Here is a 6,689-nt window from a genome sequence, read left to right as displayed (position 1 = left end):
GCAGTTATTGTGGAAGTCACCTCGGGGTTGTGTGCGGAGTGGCTCGTATATTGGAAGTCACCTTTGGGGCTGTGTGCGGAGTGACTAGTACATGGACTTCGCTGGTCCCCCATGAGTCATGACTATCGTGACGTGGAGGGTTTTCGTCCGTAGCATGTGTTTACAGTATGAGACAATTGGCTAGTGCATTGCATTGCATCGCACATGTATTATTTTACATCCACTCATATCATTGACTCTATTATTTTCATTTATATCATTGCATGGTGTGTTTCCGCATCGATTTCTTGGTTGGTTATTCATTGAGTTGATGCTTGCTTGTAAGGTGTTTACTTAGAGATTTGATGGACTCAAGGATTAGAGATTTTCTCCTAGGCTATGATGAGGTTACTGAGATCTATTGGGGTTCCTATTACTGTAAGTTTTCTTGAATATGCTCAGTGACTGCATTTGACTGCTTACGTGTCTACTTGTCGATTTCTTTCTTCATATATGTAAACTAATTGTTGTTGTCTTATGATACCTACTAGTAGATAGTATTTGTACTTATACCACCTTGTTGTACTCTTTTCTGAGTGCAGAGTTCATTATAAGATCCACGTCAGGCCCTCATGAGTGATTTTGAGGCATCATATTCGAGTTTCTAGGGTGAGCATTGTTCCGAACCGCAGCTCGAAGAACTGTCTCTCTCTTGTCTATTTCGGTCAGTATTTTAGACATTTATGTGCTCTCCATCTCTTCTGGAAAGAGCTCGTTGCATGATTTCAAATGTCGGGTTGACAAACTCCTTCTTGGTACAGGCTATCTCTATAACTTGTTATATTATCAACCGAGTTCCTTCTTCACCTTTGAACTTTAAGACTCTGGAGAAATTGTGATAAGGTACTTCTGCTAATTATTCTGATTTAAATTTTTTTGGATATCCCGCATATATGCAGGCAAATAAAAAAGGCATTTTCCTTGGATATGCATCTAGGGGTGAATGGATACAGACTCCGGTATTGTGATCCCAAGTCACCAAAATTTATAATTAGCAGAGATGTAACCTTTAATGAATCATCTATGTTACATCCCAAAAAGAGTCTTCTAGGTCTTGTGAAGAGCAGGTATACATGAGCCGGTGGAGGTTGAACTTGACATTCCTTCTGAGCCAAACTCATCAACTGTGGAAGAAAATATAGTTGAAACTCCTGAAGTTGAGCCAGAAGCTAATGCTCCAGAAGTTGAGCCAAAAGTTTAACGAAATGAGTATTCCATTTTTACACATAGGCCAAGGAGACAAATTCGAAAAACCAGAAAGATATGAAAATTATGTTGCATTTTGCTTTTTTTAGTTGCACAGGAAACTGACGAAACTGAAGAACCATCAAAATATTCAGAAGTTGTATTTTGTGCTGATCCAGCCAAGTAGTGATTGATTGCAATGAATGAAGAAATTGAATCTCTCCACAAGAATGGTACTTGGTCTCTTGTGAAGCTACCATCAGAAAAGAGAATTAGTGGTTGCAAATGGGTCTTCAAAAAAAAAAGGATGGAATTCCCGAGGTTGAAGATGCAAGGTATAAGGCACGATTAGTAGTAAAGTACTTGTTACACCTTGGAAAATTTCGCGTTGTTTGCATTATAAGCAAACTAACATAATCCCAAAGTGGACATGAAGCCCTTTCAAAGTTAAGAAAGATATCTAACAATTTTAAGTGTGTACCTTAAGGTTTTGGAGTTAAATGAATCGACCGAAGCAAGCTCGTTGAAGACTAGAATTGGTGTCATGTTTTTGGAAGGTTTTGCATCGCTTGTGCTATAAATTGATTAGCATTATCTCGATAGGGAGTTATAGGGCTTCTTAGATGGGTTATGAGAGGTTACATAAGTCTTAAGGAGGTATCATAAGGATTTGAGGTCAAACGAATCGGAAAGAACACATTTTCGTGAAAAGTGGGGATTTTGGGCAGTTTGCGGCCGCATACTGAGCTTGCTACGCAGCATACTGGACGTAAACTCCCATTTTTGAGAGACCTTACTGCCCAGAACCACCCCATATTGTTGTGGGAGTATGCAGCTGCAAGTCCAACTTGCTAGGCTGCATCTACACCACAACATGAAGCGGTGGGGCGGTTTTAAACCCTTTTTAAGCTCCAAAAGGTCCCATTTTTCATATACACTTTCCACACTTCTCTCTCCACATTATAAGAGTGTTTTTGAAGGTTCTCCATCATTCCAAAACATTCCACACCATCGCAAAAGAAGATCAAACTCCAAAAACCCCAAGCTAATTCATGGAAAATGATTGTTCTTGCTTCTACTTAATGTTGTGATGAATTTGGTCTTGGAAGAAGTTGAGGGAGGTGAATTTATTCTAGTATAAGGTATGTTCTTCATCTTATTTCTTATGATTGAGTTAGCTTGAAGGTTTAGCAAGTCTTAGAAAGAAGAGAATCATAGTAGAGAAGTCATAAGGTATTAAGTTGAAGTTGATGGCTATGGGTTGGTTTCGGAAGAGGATTTTTGATTGAATTTAGTTTAATTTGAATATAGTTTCTTGAATATGGTATTTTTGATGTTGTTTTTTTTGTTTGGGATTGTTTTGGAATTTGGTGGAAGTAGATGAAATAGGGAGAAATGCTGCCTAATTTTCGCTAGCTCACTAATTACTCTAGTTTGACCTCATGAGAGTTTTCAAGGCTTAACTCTAGTATGAATATCTTGAATGTATATTTACAAGCTTGGGAAGATAAGCGTTAAGTAGTTAAGGAGACAATAAGGTATGTAAGGCTATCCCTCTCTTTCTTATGGCATGATCTCATTGATACAACCCATACGAATGATATCAATATTGACTCCATTCCTAGAAATGCTAGAAGCTTATGTTCTTGATTCCCTTATAATATTTTTGATCTTCGTCTCATGATTATTGATTATTGATCTTGTTTATTAATATTGATCTCATCTTATGATTATTGTTCTTTCAAGGTGAGATATGTTCATGATGATAGTTTCATAGTGACAATCGGAGGTTTACCGACCTTACGTCACTCCGATAGAGTTATAGCTTTTATTTGGGCTCTCATGCATGCTTTATATATATGTATATATTTTCTCACACTGAGCCGCGCTATAGTCTGTCGGGCAGGCACGTAGATGTGCACACCACTGCAGTGGGCAGGTTATGATGTTACCCCAAACGCAGGATGATGATGCTATTATGATAACACTGAGCCTAAATGGCCAGGTATAGTAATATATATGTATGTATGAAAATGTTTATTTTAAAAGCCAAGCATGCATGACATCTGCCTTAAGGGGCATTCAGAGGTACAGGTTAATTTTCTTTATCTTATACTTTTATTATGTTGTTACTCATGCCTTACATACTTGGTCCATTATTCGTACTGATGCCCTTTTGTTTGTGGACGTTGCATTCATGCCTGCAGGTAGACAGGGAAATGGACCAGGCCCCTAGGCTGCTTCATCAGAAATCGTACAGGATCGCTCCACTTGTCCCGGAGTTGCAGTTCAGTTGGTACTATTCTTTTGTGTATATATGGGCATGGCGGGGTCCTGTCCCATCCTTATGATGTTATGTACTCCGTGTAGAGGCTTGTAGACAGAGGTGTATAGTTAGATGTCCTATGACCTCTTCGGTTCACATTTTGTTATATCATTTTGACAGCCTTGTCGGCTTGTATATATGGGCATAGTTTGATAGTGAATATATGTATGTATGTGCACATATCTCTTGGACCCGTGTCCCTTACAGATTATGATATTATGAGTTTGCTTTGTGGCCCACCTATATATGAATATGAGATGCATGTCATGAGGTGCTCGGTAAGTTAGCTCCGGGTGCCCATCATGGCCCTCCAGTTGGGTCATGACAGTACTATAGTAACTCACACGGAGTTGATTTTATTGATATTTTTTCACATATTGTCAAAAATTTCTCCATCCGTGTCTTTTTGTCGTAGTTGTCATGTATGATTTGGAATTAGAACAACTTGATATTAATACAACTTTCTTACATGGTGAACATAAGGAACAATATTTTGAAATTGAAGGAAAAGATATGTTTGCTTGTTGAATAAATTCTTTTACGGATTAAAGTAGTCTCCAGGACAATGTTACAAGAGGTTAATTCCTTTATGTTGAGTCAAAATTATTTCAGGAGCATGTATGACAGTTTTGTTTACTTCCAAAGTTAAATGGCGGTACATTTGTTTACTTATTGTTATATGTCGATGACATGCTCATTATTGCTAAGAATTTGATAGAAATTCCCAATTGGAAAAGTTAGTGAAAAAGTGAATTTGAAATGAAAATTTTAGGAGCCGCTAGGAATATCCTTGGCATGGAGATCAAAAGAGATCGAGGAGCCAACAGACGATTCCTGACCCAGAAGAAGTACTTGGAGAAGGTCTTGGAGAAGTTTGGCATTACTTCTCTTACTGCTTATTTTAAGTTATCTACTACTGAATCACCGCAGTCAGAGGAAATAGAGAGGTATGTGGCACAAGTATCATATTCTAGTGCAGTTGGCAGTATTATGTATGCGATGACATTTGACAAGCAGCAAGTGTGGTAAGCCGATACATGGATTGCCCTAGAAAAACACATTGGCGGGCTGTGAAATAGATTCTCACATACTTGCGAGGTATTTCAAACATTTTAGAAGAAATAATAACACTTTGGTTGGTTTTGTAGACTCAAATTATGCAGGTGATCTTGACAAAAGAAGATCACTGACAGGCTATGAATTTTGCATTAGTAGTTGCGCTATCAGTTGGAAAGCTATATTACAATATGTAGTAGCTTTATCTACCACCGAAGAAGAATATATGGCATATATGGCAGTGTCCGAGGATATCAAAGAAGTCTTATGGTTGAAGGGTGGTATTACTATTTTCTGTGATAGTCAAAGTGTCATTCATTTGACTTAAGACCAGATGTATCATGAGAGGACGAAGCATATAGATATCAAGTATCACTTCCTCTAAGAAATCATTACCGAAGAAAAAATTTATGTTAAGAAGATCAACATGGGAGACAACCCTGCTGACATGTTTACCAAGCCTCTTCTAGTTGGCAAGTTCAAGCTCTGCTTGAACTTGATTGTCGTTTATGAAGAATAATTTAGCCCATATGGGCTTTTGTGGAGAGGGTGGAGAAAATTTACTATATCACTCATAATTAGGCCAATGTGGAGATTTCTAATATGACCTTTATTTTAATTGTTCACAAGTGGTGCCCATTCATATAGGCATAAGCCTATTTGCAAGAATACTTGGCGGATGATTGAACTTGGGGGCCAATTATGGTTGGATACATTTGTTCATGAAATTAGCCATGACATCACAAGCTTGGAGACCAAGGATTTCTTGCTATAAATAGAAGAGCTTCCCATCAGTTGAAGATACACCAAACAATTTCAAGAGCTTCTCATCTCTTATCTTCTTCATTAGAGATTTTATAAGCGATTTGGGTGTTGAGTAACACTTCTGTGAACCCTTTCTTTTGGAGTGATATCGTGAGGTTTTTCTTTTGGGATACTTTTGGTGAGATTAGAATATTTACTCTAATTTTGTACTCTATTGTACTCTTATTGGTATAGTGAAATTGCTCATCTCTGCTTGTAGACGTAGGTCACAATGACTGAACCACATAACATTTGTGCCTCCTTTATCTGCTTTATTTGTCTTTATTATCAACTTACTATTGTCTTTGTTACTATTATTATAACATTGTTTGGCTAAATTTCGCATTACCCGAGTTCCTGATCCTAACGGTTCTTTTGAATTCATTCTCTGAGGAGTGGACTTGTATCTTTTTCATGGTAGATCCTCCTCCTCTGTAAATCTTCTGCCGAGCACAATTGATGCTTCCAACAACATCACAATAAGCTAGGTTTCTATAAGCATAATTCTGGTGTCCATTTCCTCTGTTCTCCGTTAGAGATTGGCCAGCAATAAGGTTCCAACTAAAAACCCCGCCCCTAAAAATGTTAAATGTGAAAACACGGTTCTCATCGAATCTATTGGGAATAACTTCAACTACAACCTCTCTTTGATAATATCTCAGAAGCAGCAGTACTTCTAGGAACCAACAGTAAAGATCCATCAAAAATATCAAATTTATGTAAAGCCTTCTTCAGTTGATTCTTGAAAGAGAAACAAAGAGTCTGAGTATGTACTACAACAGATAACCCCTCAAGTGGCTGTGCAATATAAAGCATACTAGGAATTTAAGCCAAGCCTCAAACCTTTCTAAGAATGAATTTTATCCTTCCATTATCCTTCCATTGTACGGCAAACTGGTGCCATAACATGAGAATGCTTTCTTGACTTTATTCATATTTTTAAATACAAAAAAGAGACTTATTAGTGACCAACATTTAGGGAGAGGTGGAAAATTGGTCCTTAGATGTATATTTATGGGCAAAATTCTTTTCTGCTCACTACTTCACAATTTTATTTTGGGTTAATTACACTAAACATCTTTATAATATAACTCAGTTTTGGATACACTCGTTATATTTCTAATTCAAACACTTATACCTTATACAATGAAAATTCTACACTTGCACCCCTTATAAAGTATGTGCGTCTAAAAATATAATTATCATGACATAAATTAAAATTATAAATAAAAGTTCTTAAATATTTCTGAAGTCTAAAAAGTTTTTATCTTTCTAAATA

General features: G+C 37.1%; 1 long non-coding RNA gene across 1 annotated transcript; it reads left to right on the top strand.

Moving 5' to 3' along the window:
• Nucleotides 1-323: 323 nt before the first annotated feature.
• On the top strand, nucleotides 324-1,842 carry LOC132642486 (uncharacterized). Its single transcript, XR_009583194.1, has 3 exons — nucleotides 324-417; nucleotides 582-703; nucleotides 801-1,842. It is a non-coding gene; the product is annotated as an uncharacterized LOC132642486 (long non-coding RNA).
• The last annotated feature ends 4,847 nt before the right edge of the window (nucleotides 1,843-6,689 follow it).

The sequence above is a fragment of the Lycium barbarum genome, chromosome 5 (assembly GCF_019175385.1).
Source record: "Lycium barbarum isolate Lr01 chromosome 5, ASM1917538v2, whole genome shotgun sequence".
Taxonomy (NCBI): Eukaryota; Viridiplantae; Streptophyta; class Magnoliopsida; order Solanales; family Solanaceae; genus Lycium; species Lycium barbarum.
Note: the sequence above shows the minus strand (reverse complement) of the source record. Positions and strands in the feature narration are given on the sequence as shown.